Below are 18,389 nucleotides of genomic sequence, written 5' to 3'. Positions count from 1 at the left end.
GTACAATACTCTTAATGAAATGTAGATACTAGTGGGATTTCTAGTTTTCCATGTATGTCCTTTTTTTCTGTTATAGGGACCAATCCAGAATCTCACATTTTATTGCTCTGTGCCCTTAATTTCCTCTGATATGTGACAGTTCCTCAATATTTGTCTTTTGTGATCTTGACATTTTTTTAAGCATTCCAGTCAAATATTTTGTAACATGTCCATCTCTTTAATTTTGTCTGATGTTTCCTTATTTAGAGTATTGATTTTGGAAAAGAATATCAGGGTTGGTGTACTCTTCTCAGAACAGCATTATCAGGGGAACATACTATTGATACATTTATACCAGATAATGTTAAATTTGATCACTTGGTTAAGGTTTTGGTTAAATATAAATATATGATATAATTATATATAAATTATATATAACATATATAAATTATATGTTATATATAAATTATAAATATATAAATAATGTATACATATATAAATAAATATATTATATATTATAAATATATAAATTATATAATATATTATATATTATAAATATATAATATATTTATAATATACAATATAAATATATAATATATTTATAACATACAATATAAATATATATTATAAATCATATTGTATATTTATATTATATATTATAAATTAAATTATATTATAAATTTATAATATATAATATTATATATAAATATATATAAATTATATAATATATAATATATAATATTAATATTAATATACTATTAATATTATATATATTATATATTATATATTTATATATAACTATATATTATATATTATAAATATATTTATATATTTATATAAATATATATTTATATATTTATATATATTTATATTTATATAAATATATATATTTATATATATTATATAATAGTATAATATATTAATATAATAATAAATTATTTATATATTTATTTATATTTATTTATTTATATTTATTTATATATATAATTATATATATTTTATTATATATATTATATATAAATATATATATTTATTTATAAATATATATTTTTACCCAGGGTGTAAAATATAAATATATATATATTTATATATATATATTTATATTTATAATATATAATATATAGTTATATATAAATATATAATATACTATATATTATATAATAGTATAATATATTAATATAATAATAAAAAATAAAATATATAATATATAAATATGTAACATATAATATAAATAAAATATAAATATAAGGTTAAATATAAAAAATAAATATAAATAAATATATATATTAGTAGGTATGCATACTATATTTATTTACCTGAACATATTTTTATAAATGTATACACTCCTGTGCTTTTTGCTTTAAAAATACATATTAGGGGCACCTGAGTGTCTCAGTTCGGTTAAGCATCTGACTCTTGATTTCAGCTCAGGTCATGATCCCAGGGTTGTGGGATCAAGCCCTGTGTTGGGGGCACGGAGCCTGGAATCTGCTTAAGCTTCCCTCTCTCCCTCTCCCTCTCTCTCCCTTCTCCCCCACTTGCGTGCACTCTCTCCAAAATACAATATAATACAAGACAAGACAGATCAATCATGTCCTTGTCCCCCTTTATCATCACTTCTCATGTCCTTCTCGACTTCTTCCATCCCTAAGCATCCACCAATCTGCTATCACTAAAGATACATTTACATTTGCTAGAATTTTATAGGAATAAAATCATAAAATATGTATTCCTTTTTTATCTGGCTTCTTTCACTCAGCAAAATTAATTTAGGATTCATCCTTGGTTTCGTATATTTCATTAATCCGTTCCTTTTTGTTGTAGGGTAGTACTCCTTTGAATGGAGAGAACTCACTTTGTTGATTCATAGCAAATAAACATCCATAATCTGTCCTGATAGATATTTGGATTGTTGCCAGCTTGGGGCTATCACAAGTAGTGACTGTGACCATTCATGCACTACTTTTTGGGGGTGGATGTATGCTTTCATTTTTCTTGGACAAAGTGGAATGGCTGGATCAGAAGGGAGGTGTACCCTGACCTTTTTAAGAAATTGACAAGCTCTCACAAAGTGGTTCCACCATTTTACATTCATATTAGCAATGCAGAATAGTTCTGGTTTCTCTGTATTGTTGCCAACACATGGTATGGTCAAACTTTTTCAATTGTAGCCATTCTAATTGGTATGCAGTGGTATTTTATTGTGTGTAATTTGCATTTCCCTGATGACTAATGATATAGATGTTTATTCTACAAGTTCATTTGCTGTCTCTTCTAGCAACATGAATGCTTGAATCTTATGGTTGCTCGTTTTTTTAAAATTGTTTCCTTCGTATTGAATTTTAAGATTTTTAGGTGTATTTTGAATATATTTAACGTCAGTTGTATATTAAAAGTCTGTTATCAGATACATGATTTTTAAATATTTTCTCCCAGTCGGTTGCTTGTCTTTCATACTCTTTAAAAAAATTTTTTTTTCTTAATGTTTATTTATTTTTTAGAAAGAGAGATCACAAGCGGGGAAGAGGCAGAGAGAGGGAGGGAGACACAGAATCTGAAGCAGGCTCCAGGCTGTGAGCTGTCAGCACAGAGCCTGATGCGGGGCTCAAACCCACAAAGTGAGAGATCATGACCTGAGCTGAAGTTGGACCTCAACTGACTGAGCCACCCAGATCTGTTTTCTTAACAGATCTTTTGAAAAGTAAGCTTTTAAGTTCTGCTGAAGCCTAGTTTATCAATTTCTTCTTTTGTGACTCATGCTTTTGGTATCGTATGGAAGAAATCTTTGCCTAACGAAAAGTCACAAAAGTTTTCTCCTATATTTCCTTCTGGATGGCTTATAGTTTTAGGTTTTACATTTATATCTATGCGCTCATTTTTGAGTTAAAGTTAATGTTTCTTAATGGTGCAAGGTAAGGACTGAAGTTTATTTATTTTTGCTTGTGGATATCCAATTGTTCCAGGACCATTTGGTGAAAAGTCTATTTATTGACTGAATTGTCTTTGCACCTTTGCCCTAAATCAATTGTTCGTATATGTGTGGGTCTACTTCTAGATTCTCTATTCATTAAATTGGCCTATTTACTTATCTTCGCATAAATGCCACATTGTCTTCATTATTGTAATTTTGTAATAATTCTTGAAATCAGGTAGTGTTATTCCTTCAGCTTTGTTCTTTATTTCCCCTCCAAATCTCATTGCCTGTTCTAGGTCTTTTATATTTCCATATGAATTTTAAAATCAGTTTGTCAATTTCTACAAAAGCATCCAGGACTCTTATCAGGATTTCAATGAATCTTTAGATCATTTGGAGGAGAGTTTGCATCTTAACAATACTGATTCCTCAATCAATAAACATACATATCTCTCTCCTCATTATGTCTCTTTTTTGTTCTCTGAGGAAAGTTTTGTAGATTTCACAAAACTTTCACATCTTTGTCAGATTTGTCCTTAAGTATTTCATATTGCTGATGCTATTGTAAATTATACTCTTGGTTAAATTTCTATTTCTGATTGTATGTTGCTAGTATATAGAAATGCAGTTGATTTGGGGCCACCTGAGTGTTGATGTCCACACCCTGCAAAAGTCGGTTGAGCATCCGACTTCAGCCCAGGTCATGATCTCACAGTTAGTGGGTTTGAGCCCCGCATCGGGCTCTGTGCTGACAGCTCAGAGCCTGGAGCCTGCTTCGGATTCTGTGTCTCATTCTTTCTCTGCCCCTCCCCCCCACCTTGTGCTCTGTCTCTGTCTCTCAAAAATAAATAAAAATGTGAAAAAAAAAAAGAAAAGAAATGCAATTGATTTTCCCTGTTGATCTTATATCTGAAATCTTGCTAAACTCACTTACTAGTTCCAGCAGATTTTTTTTATGTTCCCTTTAATTATCTATGTAGAAGATCGTGTCATCTGGAAAAAGTGACAGGTTTATGTCTTTGTTTCTAAACTGAATGCCTTTGATTTCTTGTCCTCCCCTTACTGCACTGGTTAGAATGTCCAGTAAGGACAATGCTGCAAAGAAATGGTGAGAATGGCTATCATTGTATTGTTCTTGATTTCAAAGGGATAATCATTTAGTTTTTAACCATTATATATATGCTAACTCTAGGGTTTTTTTTTTATTTTAATATCTCTTATTAGGTAGAGAAACTTCCCTTCTATATCTAGTTTGTTGAGAGTTTTTTTTTAATGTTGATTTTTGAGAGAGAGAGAGAGAGAGAGAGAGAGAGAGAGAGAGAAAGTGGGGGAGGGGCAGAGAGAGAGGGGGACAGAGGATCTGAAGTAGGTTCCACTCTGACAGAGTGCGCATTGTGGGGCTCAAACTCAGAACCATGAGATCATGACCTGAGACGAAGTCGGACGTTTAATCAGTTGAGCCACCCCAGCATCCGGAGGTTGTTTTCTTTTCTTTTTTTTTTTTTTAAATCAGAAGTGGATCTTGTCATATGATTTTTCTGTCTATTGAGATTATTTGTTTAGTTTTTTAATACTGCAAGTGACAATGAAGCAAAAGACCCATCAACGTAAAGTTCTACACCCTGCAAAAATGTCTTCAAGAAATCATGATGAAATCAAAATGTTTTCAGGCATGCACAAGCTGTGATCCTTGGTACCAGCTTTGTATTGCACAAAAAAAAATGAAAGGAAATCCTCAGGCAGAAGAGAAACGTGACCGGGTGGCAACACGGATCTACGCAAAGGAATGAAGAAGGCAGGAGTTGACAACTACATTGGTAAATGTATAAGGTATTTTTGTACTATTTGAATCTGTTTACAAAATAATTATTGAAACAAGGGTAATGTAGTATGATGTTTGTACAATATATAAAAGCAAAATGTCTGAAAACAACAGCACAAAGGCTGGAGAGAAGAAATTGGAGTATACTATCAGTGGGTTCTCGTACCATACATGAAATGGTGTGATACCACTTGAAGCTAGTTTGTGGGGAGTTAAAATAGGTCTAACATAAATCTTAGAGCAACCACTAAAATAAAACAGCAAAGAGTTATAACCAAGAAGCCGGCAAAGTTGTTAAAGTGTTGATAGAGATATCAATATTTATCTCGATAAATATCATTATTTTTTTTAAGTTTTTTTTAAATGTTTATTTCTTTTTGAGAGAGCGAGAGAGACAGAGCTTGAGAGGGGAAGGGCCAGAGAGAGAGGAACACAGAATCCAAAGCAGGCTGCAGGCTCTGAGCTGTCAGCACAGAGCCCGACACGGGGCTTGAACTCACGGACCACGAGATCATGACCTGAGCCGAAGTCGGACGCTCAACTGACTGAGCCACCCAGGCGCCCTGATAAATATCAGCATTTATTGATATCAATGTTGATATTGATAAAGATATTCAACCTTCTCAGAACAATGCAGAAAAAAAAAAAGGGAAAAAGAAGAAAAGAAAATATGGGCAAAGAGAAAACTAACAGCAAGATGACAGATTCAAACCTGACAATATCAGTAATCCGTAAGCTGTAAATAGTCCTGTACAAGCACCAGGCACTGTTGCTTCTAATCCTTTCAGATGTTTCTTTCCCCAGCTTAAAGTAGTTTCTACACAGGCTTTCACTGATTAGTGCTCCCTTCAATGCTAGATGAGACTCTTCTGCAGATCTCTGCAGTTCTCTCTTTTTACAGTTCCCTTTTCGACTCTACTATATCTTGGGAACTCTAGCCATCTTGATTTTCCTAAATTCTCAGCTCTGCTCTTCAACTGCTGGGCTCCACCAGGATTCCCTCTCCCAGTACTTTGTCCTGGAAACCTCTCAAGGCGTTGAGACAACCATAGGGCTCCCCTCATTAGCGTTCTGTCTTTCAGGAACCATTGGTCCTCATTGCTTGGTATCCACTGTCTTGAAAACTGGTGTTTCATGTGCTTTATTGGTTTTTGTTTGTTTCAGTCAAGAGCGTAAATACAGTCTCTATTACTACACCTTGGTCAGAAGGAGAAATCAGTTTATCCCTTTTTATTGCCAAGGATATTCCATTGCACAAATGTACTAGTTTGTTTATTCATTCACTTATTGAAGGGCTAGGTTGTTTCCAGTTTGGGGCAACTTGAATAAAGCTTCTATAAACATTTGTAGGAACACAAATTTTCAGTTAAGTTGGGTAAATACCCAGGAGTGATATTACTCAGTTGCTTGTTAAGGGCATACTCAATTTTATAAGAAACCGTTGAGTTTTTTCCCAAAGTGGCTGTGCTACGTGGCGTTCCCACCAAGAATCTATGAGTGTTCCAGTTGCTCTACATTCTTGCCAGCACTTGGTGCTGTAAGTTGTTTGTTTATTGATTTATTGCTAGTCATTCTAATACATGGAGAGTGGTATCTCATTGTGGTTTTAATTTGCATTTCCCTAATGACTAATGATGTTGAACATCTTTTTATATGCTTATTTGCTGTCTGTGTCTTCTTTGGTGAGAAGTTTATTGAGAACTTTCACCCATTTAAAAAAAATTGGATTGTCTGTTTTCTTGTTGAGTGTTGAGTGTTCTTTATATATTATGGATACAAATCCTTTATCAGATGTTACTTGCAAATACTTTCTCCCAAGGATAGTCTTGTCTTATGTTTCATTTTTAAATCTCCCTTTTTAGAGGGATGTGATTTGTCAAAAACACCTGAGTAGTATAACTTTATTAATGTTCCAAAGCTATTTATTGACTAATGTAAACCAAGGATTTTAACTACAGTAATTTTTATGCACAGACATTTAAAGTCATTTATATCTGAGTAAATTTTGAGAGTGAATAAAGTACAGTAACAAGGTCAGGGCATTTGTGTTCTCTTTCTAACTTGGCTACTGCTGACGTGATCCTGAAGATCTTGATTTCTCCAAGCTCAATTTCCTCAGCAGGAAATGTTCAACTTTGAATACAGGCTTTTCAAAGTTACTAGCACAGAACACAATAACATTCTCGGTTGACCTTCCTGGAAATTATAGTTTTATCTTGATTTTTTTTTTCACTTCCCTCATGACATTTGTGAAGTGATATTTCTATGTGTCTTTTTCTATTTATGTGATTCAAATAATTTGAAAACTAGAAAATGCACGTGCAAATAAAGAGGGGGGAAGAGTGAAAGAGGAAGAGCTTTTACATTTTATCAAGATAAAACATGAGCACTTCATTTATTTTTAAAAATTCCACTTAAGCAAGATATGTGACTCGATAGGCATAGATAGTACATTACTTCAGAAATAGCACATATATTATTTAAGGGCACTGGAGTTATACTTATCAGCGAGTAAACTGATCATTTTATTCAGTTGTGGTATAGCGTCAAAATATGTTTTGAAGGGGGTGCCTGGGTGGCTCAGTTGGTTAAGTGTCCAATTTCAACTCAGGTCATGATCTCATGGCCTGTGGGTTCGAGCCCCATGTCAGGCTGTGTGCTGACAGCTCAGGCCTGGGGCCTGCTTTGGAGTCTGTGTCTCCCTCTCTCTCTCTGCCCCTCCACCACTCATGCTATTTCTGTCTCAAAAATAAATACACATTAAAAAAAATATTTCAAAGAAAATATGTTTTGAGGGAACATTCTATCCTACTGTCTTTTCTTCCATCATCTTATTAGGACATTTTTCCAATGAATAAATAAAGTCGCAAGAATTGTACGGTGAATACCCATAAACCTACTATATAGATTCTACAATGAATATTTTACTACATTTCCTTTATCATGTACCTGTCTATCCTTCCTGCTACTCATCTATCAATCCACTTTATTTTCTGATGTGTTCTGAAGCCTGTGGAGTATTTATTAGGAAGAAATCTTTTGGTTATTTGATGAGATCATTAATGGACCAGATCATATCCTCGTGCATTAAAAAAAAAAAAAAAAAAAAAATCATCCAGCTAAATATTGCTAAAGTTCCCAAAGCTGGGAAATTCTCCCAAGAAACAAACAAAAAGATTCCTGGCCAGAACCCCTGGATATTTTGAGTTTAAATCTGGGGTAAGCCTAACATAAGAATCCCCCACACCCTTTCTTCCCGTTAGCTCCACAATCGTCTAAATTGTCCACTAAGGTGTTTGTCCAGACACAGCTTGAGAAAGTCCATTAGAAACAGCATTTGTGGGCAAGGGCCATGATGTATCTCCATTATAACAGTCTGAGGAAGAGGGAGTCAGAGAGAAGATATTCCAGAAGTGAATTCAGTGAGGGAACGTATGCTCAGACAGGGCTGAGGTCAGATGGGGCTCTGACACAGCCTTTGCAAACCTAGTTGACTGAAAGAATCATTTGAGAGAACTAAAATAAAGAACAAAACAAAAGCTTAGTTCCTAACAAAGATTGATGTGTTTTTTTAATTTTCAAAAACCATTTTAATGTAGTTTTGAGAGACAGAGAGAGACAACACGAGCAGGGGAGAGAGGCAGAGACAGAAGGAGACACAGAATCCGAAGCAGGCTCCGGGCTCCGAGCTGTTGGCCCAGAGCCCGATGCGGGGCTCGAACCCACAAACCGTGAGATCATGACCTGAGCCGAAGTCGGACGCTCAACCGACTGAGCCACGCGAGCGCCCGACAAAGAGATTGATTTAGAAGCTTGGGGTGAGGATCTGCATCTGTTTGTTTTTTTTTTTTAACCAGTGATACACATATTCTGGATGCTACTGGTCTATGGCCAGTTATTTAGGAATTTCCCCGGATTTGAAGAAGTACAAAAGAACTTGCTGAGACATGATAGCTTTTAGTACAAGCGAAGTGATAATTCATGTGCGAGAGTCCTCAGCTTGGTTCTATTGCTGGAACTTAACACGCATCGGGTTAACTGGTAGAACGGGCCTCCAGAAGTTGATTGCCCCAAAGGCCCATGTAAGACAAGCTTGGTCACATACCAAACCCATGCACAGTGGAAGGGAGGGGGGGATCTGAGTTCCAGATAGTGTTTGGCTCTCAGTCGTGCATCCTGACCGGGGCTACCAGCCTGGGAAACAGCCGGGAAAGGGGGCTCTGGGCAAAACACGGAAACATTTGGCTAATAGCTCTACGATATTGAAGCCCAAGCAGCATTTCTTTGTTGTTCATAAGACAGAGTGAGATACAAAAGGAGGTGGGATTTTATAGGGAAGACTCCATGCTTGGAGAAGTCCAGAGGACAGCAGTCTTTGGTCCTGTGCATCAGTTGTGGTACACAGTGGGAGATTGTAGTTCCAGGGCAAGGTTCAGGGGGACCTTGAGGCCCTGATGCCTAGGGCATCACTGGAGCCAAAGCTTCAGAGGAAAAAAAAAAAAAATGGAAGCCATCATCCAGGTGCTAGGCCATTCTTAACATGATTCTCCTGGGGGCACCTGGGTGGCTCAGGCAGTTGAGCATCTGACCTCGGCCCAGGTCATGATCTCGCGGTTCGTGAGTTCGAGCCCCGCGTCGGGCTCTGTGCCGACAGCTCGGAGCCTGGACTCTGCTTTGGATTCTGTGTCTCTTTCTCTCTCTGCCCCTCTCCTGTTTGTGCTTTGTCTCTCTCTGTCTCTCAAAAATAAATAAATGTAAAAAGAAAATTAAAAAGAAACACTATTTTCCTGGAACATCCGGAAATAATTGATAGTTGGGGGGGATTTGTAAGAGATGAACAGCTTCATTACTGACAAAGTTTGGGCAAGAGTCAGCAAAATATGACATATATAGGTGTTGAATTTAAATTCCATTGGCTTGTTGGGTGAAATTAAGAACTTGTAACGGAGGCCAAAAGAAATCAAGTCCCCAAGAAATTAATGAGGCAGCATATTAAGAGAAGGACAGAACAGATGCTTCGTAAACTCGTGTCTGCCCTAATAGATATTGCCTGGCTTATCTTCTTCTAATTAAAAGTTACTGTATTAACTGTAACTTAATAAAAAAATTGTTATTTCGTCTGCAGGCGTAACCTGCGATGTCCTGTGCTTCTAACTCTCCTCTTGCTTTGATCTTGCTTTACTCGTTCCCTTTCTGTAGCGTTTCCTGGACTCTTCTCCCCTGATGCCTTAAAAAAAAATGCATTTTCTTATTTGTCTCCGCCCCACGAAAGAAAAGTGGAATTTCAGGGTTGAATGCACGTGGGTGTTGGTCCTTCCAACTCGCCCCATGTTGACAATCCACTCCTAGGCGGCTTCTCGTCTCATCGGGGCCAGAAGGGCTGATACAGAGAATGACATTCTTTCCAGCAAAGGCCCTCGCCCCTCACTCTGAGAAGACATACAGTGGATCGATTCTGAAAAGCATCTGATGGGCTTTGATTCGCCTCCAGGAGTGATGAACATTTGGAATATCGAAGAGCAAGCTAAGTCTAAGACGCGAGGCACCGAGACGCTTGCATTTGGAACTTGGTAAAATCAGGATCGGGTGGCTCGGACGTGTGGCTCAGGGCACGGCACGCACAGGTGGTTGGGAACAAGGTTTGTATCTGTGTCATATTTTAGCCCAACAGGTGATCTCTCTGGAGAAGCTGTGCAGTCATGATAAAGAGGGGGTGAGGTAAACACCATCTACAGATACATTTGAGGCTCAAATGAGAGCTTAATGCAGGGAGAGTTCTTGCAACATCAGAATGTAAATAATTTACTTTACTCATTCGTTCAGCAGGGAGAGGGGAGGGAAGATTAATGGGCAGTTTAAAAGAAAGTCCAGTTAAAACCTTGGCCGCCCTAAAGCCATAGAAGCAAGAGCCAGTTTAATCTAAACAAAAGAGACGGCTCCCCCATTTGGGCAGGGCTGGGAGACCACACAGTGGCTGAGCATCGCCCATCAGCAGGGTCCCGCTCTTTATAGACCATTTGTTTCCATTTGTAGTGAAAAAGGAGATACTCTTGTAGAGGTTAAGTCAGCCAGTTATTTGTTATAAACTTGCAGAAAGGAATGGGTTTGAAACAAGTCTTAAGTGTTTCAGTGACAAACATTTAACGTCGCCTCCGAGATTTATGGCACTTCTGTTCACCCTTTGAAAGCTTTTAGTCCAGTGGCAAAGGTGACTGGGGGCTTGTCCAGCAGAAAGGAGGTTCTTTCTGTCGGTGTCTTATCATTTGAGCGCTGGCCGGAGAACATTCCAGAGTTTCACTAATGAGCGGTCGCCCTTTCTGCTCACACCGTCGTCTGCCTTGCAAGTATGATGGTCTTTGGAGAGCAATGCAAACATTGAAGGGCTCTGGCATCTGGAAGCCCACACCTCCCCAGCTGTGATGCAGGGAGGAGGGAGGAGGGAGGCCCCAGGCCACCCCTGCAGCCACAGGACCACAGAGCAAGGAGGCCCAGGTGGCACATACCTGCTGTTGGCCACTGCTATGCTGTCGGGAGCACCTGCGGTCGTTGGGATCCCAGCCCTAGAATAATCCATAGGGTGAAGCCTCATCATGCAGTGGCCAGGGCCTCACTCCCTTTTTTGAATCCCAATTTTGGTGAAAACAGCCCCCACTGGCTCGATGGCAGTCAGATTAGGCTTCCTGAAGGCATGTGCTGGCTGCTTCTGACAGGTTACTGCTTCCCAATTTGCCATATTGAGAGTTTCTCTGCTGCTGTTGGCCGTTGTGGAGCCATAGCTATCTGCTACCACCTGGCCTTGGGGGGATGGGGTACGGTGAGAGCCATGGGCTGTCCCTCCTAATTCTACAAGGACAGGATTGTACATCTGATCGAGGCTCATTAGGACTTACAGTGACTCCACGATGCAGCCCGGGCAGGTTCTGAGGGGTCTTCACGGAGCTCTATCCTTCCTGGGTCCCAGCTTGCTCCGTGTTATAAGAGGAACAGTCAGCATTTATTGGGTGCTTATAAGGCACCAAGCACTATTCTAAGCCTTTGGTGGGTACTATCGCATTGATCGTCACAACTGCCCGATGAGATCTGTTTTATAGATGAGGAAACTAAGGCACAGAGAGATTCCGTAACCTGCTCAAGGGCACAGAGCCAGCAAATGCAGACTAGGATCTGAATCCAGGCTGCCACACTCCAGAGCCCCTTAATCGTGCACTCTCTACTCTTTCCTTGCCCACCAGGAAGCTCCATGCGACTCCACATTTTCAGTTCAGGCCCCACTGCTAAAATGCCCCCAAAGGGACAAGGACATTCCCGAAACCAGCCTGAGGTCCACCGACAAAGTCTTCTTTCCCTACCCCAGGACTGATCTCTTTCAAAAGACAACCGTTAGCCCGTTTCTTTTCTTTCTTTCTTTCTTTTTAATGTTTATTTATTTTTGAGAGACAGAGAGCACGAGCCGGGGAGGGGCAGAGAGAGAGAGAGAGGGAGACACAGAATCCGAAGCAGTCTCCGGGCTCCGAGCTGTCAGCACAGAGCCCGTCGCGGGGCTCGAACCCACGAACCGTGAGATCATGACCTGAGCCGAAGTCGGACGCTTAACTGACTGAGCCACCCAGGCACCCCTGCCCATTTCTTTTGGAAGAAGCTGGGACATGCAGAGGCTGTCTCCCAAAGGCAGCACTCTCTTGAAGGCACCATGGGATGATGTAGGTATATTTTCCAAGGTCTGGGATATACAGTCAGCACATGCCACAGTGACCTCTGTTTCTTTCCCAAATCTCCTTTTTTTTTTAAAGGGGGCTCTGGGCTCATTTTGCCTTGAACAGCTAAGTAAACAAGAACACGTATGATTCTGTAAGAATTAGCCACGCTGTGGACATACAAGGGAGTCTCAATTCCTACATAAGAAAGAAACTTTTCTCTAAATCAGTGGTTCCTGAGACTGGCAATAAAAAACACTGCTGGAAAGAACACAAGCTAAGACATCTGCGTTATAAAACGTAAAATCTCGATAGGTGATTCTAGTATGCAATTCTGGTCGCAAACCACTGACCAAAGGGAAAGTGTAGCAAAGAAACAGACAGACCCGCTGAAAGGTTTACTGTATTTATCTTACCAAACAGAACATGTAATTATAGACTGAAGCATATGCGGTCTGGTGAGTTCACAGAGCTCGGGTCTTATACGACAAGGTTTGTGTGTGTGTGTGTGTGTGTGTGTGTGTGTGTGTGTGTGCATGAGGGAGGGGTGGGGAGAGAGAGAGAGAGAGACAGAAAGAGACAGAGACAGATGCAAAGAGAGAATGTGATGAATTTGCTTTGCACTCGCTAACTACAAGGTCCCGTCCAAGGAACAATCCTATAAAGTCTTGGGTGGCATAAAATTCTCTTACTGTTTTTATTTTCTCATAGTAAATATTAACTTTCATTTATCTGAAGAAAGAGAAGATGGAGTGAATCTGCAGAAATCGTCACCATACAAATTCTAGACCTTAATAAATTCCTTCAAGGTCAGGTACGAAGATTTCCACCACAAAGAGTGGAGGGGTGCCAGGGTGGCTCAGTCGGTTCAGCGTCCGACTTCAGCTCAGGTCACGATCTCACGGTTCATTGGGTTCGAGCCCCGAGTCGGGCTCTGTGCTGACAGCTCAGATCCTGGAGCCTGCTTCAAATTGTCTCCCTCTCTCTGCCCCTCCCCTGCCCATGCTCTGTCTCTCTCTCAAAAATAAATAAAATATTTTTTTTAAAAAAAGAGTAGTATAGTTTCTTCCCCCCACAATGGCTCAACAGTGGCATGCTACTTGAATTCTTTACTTGTTTTAATGATTGAAAATTAACTTGGCAAGATATAGTCATTCTTTCTTTCCCTCAGAACTTTTTACATACTGTTTCATGGTCTTCTGGCGTTGAACTCTATTGTGGTGAAATCTGAGGCTAGCCCGACTTTTTCTCTTGCGCTAAATTACAATTTCTTGTTAACCAGGGCTGAAGGCTCTCTCTCCCTATCCTCAAAGTTAAATAATTAATTGGGGTTATGTCATGATGCCAACACTTTCTTTCCTTGTGACTATTTATTATTTTTTTCTTTTTTGAGAAAGAGCGAGCATGCATGGTGAGTGGGGGAGGGGCAGAGGGAGAGGGAGAGAGAGAACCCCAAGCAGGCTCCCCGGGAGCTCCCTGACTTGGGCGGGGCTCAATTCCCTGACCGTGAGATCATGACCTGAGCTAAAATCAAGAGTCCGATGCTTAACTGACTGAGCCACCTGGGTGCCCCATTGATGCGAACACTGTTAGTTCTCTGTATACGCCATATGCATTCAATTGGTAGATTCAGTTATTTTCTTAGGGACATTTTTTTTCTCCATTGTATCTCTGAATACTTTTTCCTTCCCACATCTCTGAATACTTTTTCCTTCCCACTCTTTGGTTCCTTAGTTGTAGGAACACCAAGTAGCTTTATGTTGGATCTTCTTTGTCTCCTATGTTAATCACCCACTCGAGTTGCTTTAATTTCCTTGTCTTTTCCATTCATCGAGCATACCAGATGTCCTTCCTCTATGTCATTAATATAGTACTTAACCTTATCTACTATATTTCTTGCTTTTTCTAAAATGCTGTTAGACCCCAAATAGCATTGTTATGATCCTTCATTTGGTTTCTTTGATCTCCTTTTTCGTCTGAACCTTTTATTTTATCGTCTTGTGTCTCAATTATAGTTTTATTGAATTTGTATTCTATAGGTCAATACCCTTGGGTTCCTTGGATGATGCTTTTCTCCAGACTGATCTCTTTGCCTGCTTTTTGTGCTGTTTTTGTTGTTGTCGATCATTCTTAAATTCCATCTGTTTTATCACCTGTTTGAAGTTATATACAGAATTAACATGTCATTTCCTTGTATCTTGTCCATGTTTGTTTGGGGTTAATGTTCCCCCTTCTTCCCCTTTGAACTACATTTTGAAGGCTGTATTTGTTTTCATTTCCTTTTCTATGGCCTGCTTGTTGAGTAAGGGAGAAATGAAGAAGTCAGATGGGGAGAACTTCAACCCTTGTAGGGGACTTCCACATTCCTCGGTTTCTTGAAATCTCATCAAAATCTGTCCCAGGGCATGCTCTACCCACTGGGTTTTGATTTTTCATTTCATCTCAAACACGACTTGGAAGATGGCACGCTTTTGAAAAAAAATTTTGTGAGCTTATTTATGTATTTTGAGAGAGAATGCAAATAGGGGACGGGCAGAGAGAGAGGGAGAGAGAGAGAATCCCAAGCAGCCTCCACGCTGTCAGCACAGAGCCCGGTGTGGAGCTTAATCCACCAAACTGTGAGATCATGACCTGAGCTGGAACCAGGAGTCAGATGCTCAGCCAAATGAACCACCCAGGCGCCCTGGAAGATGGCTGGCTTTAATGGCCTTTTTAAAATTTCCAGTGAGAGTTGTTAACATATAAATTTACAGTTTGTGAAACACTGTGATAAGCATATTACATATTTTTTCATTAAATCTTCATGACAAGTCATTCAAATAGATGCTATTGCATGTTTGTAGATGAGGAAACTGAGGCTCATTCAACTATTTGTCCTTACTGATCTATTTCTGTTCTCTTGTCACAGTATTTAAATTCTATGTACATAAACATATTAATATATTACATTAAAAAACTTTTTAAAGTTCATTTATTTTTGAGAGACAGAGCATGAGCAGGGGAGGGGCAGAGAGAGAGGGAGACACAGAATCCGAAGCAGGTTCCAGGCTCCGAGCTATCAGCACAGAGCCCGACGCGGGGCTCGGACTCACGAACCGCGAGATCATGACCTGAGCCGAAGTCAGACGTTTAACCGACTGAGCCACCCAGGCACCCCTTAATATATTACATTTTATATAAAATATAATGTAAAATAAAATAGAGAATATAATGTAATAACACGCTATAATTATATATATATATATATATATATATATATATATAACACTATATACTAAACATAAATGTATGATAAGGATACAAAGTAATATATAGTATGGCCATCTCCTCCTTCCTCTGTTAGGTTTTTTTTTTGTTGTTGTTGGAGGGTCTGTATTAGTGTTTTTATATTTTTGGAATGAATTTTAGAATCATTGATTTGTCAAAAATTGTTTGCCATTTTTAATGGAATTGCATTAGCTTACAGGATAATTTGAGAATCAACCTATTTTCGAAGCTGAGTATTCCAATCAAGCATACTCCTCCATTTATTCTACTAACCATGTATCTTGTGAACTAATCTTGAAATTCCTAAGTATTTTTTATCTGTTGCTGTGGTGGATATTTACATGTTAACCCTCTCTCTATTCTTTTTATTGTCCTTATATAGAAACACTGATATACATATTTTAAATGTTTATTTATTTATTTTGAGAAATAGAGAGCTAGCAGGAGAGGGGCAGAAAGAGAGAGAGAGAGAGAGAGAGAATCCCAAGCAGGCTCCGTGCTGTGAGCACGGAACTTGACATGAGGCTTGATCCCACGAACTGAGATCATGACCTGAGCCAAAGTCAAGAGTCAAATGCTTAACCGACTGAGCCACCCAGGTGCCCCAAGAAACACTAATCAATTTTTTTAGCTTAATATTCTCTCTTATTCTAATAATTACTCATGTGCTTTTCTTGAGTGTTCCATGATTAGAAAAAAATCCTATTGTTTCTAAAATTCCGGGTATTCCTTTTCAAAATGTACAATTCTTTCTTCTTTTTCTTTTTACGCTTTTCTCCTTTCCCTTCCCCTCCTCCTCTTCCTCCTCTTCCTCCCCCTCTTTCTTCCTCCTTCTTCTTCTCCTTCTCTTCCTCCTCTTCTCCTTCTCTTCCTCCTCCTTCTCCTCCTCCTCCTTCTTCCTTTGGTTTGATTGTGTTGGCTACCTCTTCCAGAACAATGTTCTGTTGCTCCATCAGTCAGCTTGTCATCTCAAACTCAGTGGCGTGAAGCAGCCGTCACCCAGCCACTTGCACAAACTCCAAGTTGCTCTGCAGATTAGCAAGTGTTGATTGCCCTAAGCTGGGATAGGCTGACTCTGCTCCAGGCTGAGGTTAGATTTGGGTGGGGAATTTGATTTGCTCTTGATTTATTTTGTGTTTACGTTCAGAAGTGTCTCCCTCAGCTTTTTGGCATAAATACCGATGTTTAAGCCAGCATGAGTCTTCTGTTATTTGGAAGCCAAAGCACCTACATTGACTTGTGTCGGGAGATGCACCACTAGACGCATATAAACACTGCCCAGAAATCCCACGTAGACCCCCAGCAGCCCCTTGCTGCCGCTTCCGTGATTTTTTTCTCAGGCTCCCTCTGCTAACTTTAAGCAGTCCCTACCTCCTTCCTTTCCTCAGAGGGCTGTGTGTCCTGTAGTCCAGTGTTTCCCACACTTCAACGTGCATTCTGATCACCCAGAAGTGGTTTCCGATTCAGGAGGGCCAGCGTGGGGCCTGAGATTTTGCATTGATCACAAGCTGTTAGGCGATTCTGGTTTGCAGACTCTACTTTGAATAGCAAAGCTTTGCACTACAACAACGGGATACTTTCTACTCCCCTTTCAAAAAATAGTTACACACTGTTAATGTGTAGGGGACGGAAGAGGGTAAGAAGATGTGGGCTGGGTCAAGATTCTGTCACCGTGCCTCTTCTCAGCTTTAATTTTAACACACTGGAACGCTGGAAAAATCAAAGGTGTGTCAGAAGGGGTGTGAAGAAACTGCTCATCAAGCATTCAAATGAAAGGTTGTTGTTCATTCTCTGTGATTAATAAGGATGACTGTCAGTATTTCCCGGGAAATTTACTGTCTGCAAAACTGCTGCGTGAGTAAGTAGCTAGAAAGTTAGGACTAAAAAGAGAGAATTGACGTAACATTCCTACCACTGTGCCTGGTATGCGCATAGTAGTAGATGTTAGCTATTGTTAGCTACTGTCATTTTTATTAGATGTTTATTAAATTTTGTAGGACTGGGTAAGGGCAAAGCTGTGCTTTCCAGAAGAGTCTTACAGAGGGACTGCCACTTTATTCTCTTCATTACTCCCATTTGGTGTTGTGTGTTTGTCCTCTTAATGGTTGACCACGTCACAAGAAAGGAAGATACGGAATGAAAAGGATGACCATCGATCTGAGAATGTTACTATTTGCATCAGTTAGTATTCTTTAAGCTGAAAAAAACAGTGCCCCCCTCACCCCCACCTCATCCCTGACTATTGAATTTGTTTTAAGTAACAGGGAAAATTTATTATGTCACCTGACAAAAAGATCAGTTAATTCAGTTACTGGATGGGTTTTCCATCTGTCCCACTCTTCTTTTTTGTTGTGTTGGTTGTGACCTCATCGTGGCATGATAGCTCCAGCAATGCCACGGATGTCTTATCCAGACAAGTCAATGTCGAGGGGAGAGAGTCTCCTTCTCTGCATTCCTCTATTTTGGATGAGGAAATCATTCACAAAAGACCCTCCCCCCCCCAAAGACTTCCTCTTCTCTCATACTGGTCAGAACTGAATCACATGCCCCCTTTTTAAGCTACCTCCCCTGGCAAACAGAATGGGATCACCAGTCTTGTCTATACGGTCGTTTCAGAAATTCTCTCTCTGTCATGTGGTGTCACGTGGGGAAGGGTGGAGACCAGAACACAAAGTCGAGCATATAAGAAGGAGGGATGAGCTTCGGGGCACAG

General features: G+C 39.5%; 1 long non-coding RNA gene across 11 annotated transcripts in view; it reads left to right on the top strand.

Annotated features, from left to right (window-relative positions):
* LOC147574048 (uncharacterized) overlaps positions 1 to 18,389 on the top strand; it is a 231,665-nt gene that overhangs the window by 157,579 nt on the left and 55,697 nt on the right. The window contains exon 8 of one of the 11 annotated variants that reach the window (XR_015243862.1): positions 4,564 to 6,749. The exons of the other annotated variants lie outside the window; for them this stretch is intronic. This is a non-coding gene — a long non-coding RNA (uncharacterized LOC147574048). Of the gene's footprint in view, positions 1 to 4,563; positions 6,750 to 18,389 lie in introns of those variants that run through there. 11 annotated transcript variants of the gene reach the window in all.

This window comes from Puma concolor, chromosome E1 (assembly GCF_028749965.1).
Source record: "Puma concolor isolate L17-30 chromosome E1, mPumCon1.1.hap2, whole genome shotgun sequence".
Classification (NCBI taxonomy): Eukaryota; Metazoa; Chordata; class Mammalia; order Carnivora; family Felidae; genus Puma; species Puma concolor.
The sequence above is the reverse complement of the archived record's forward strand: the minus strand, read 5'-3'. Positions and strand labels throughout refer to the sequence as shown.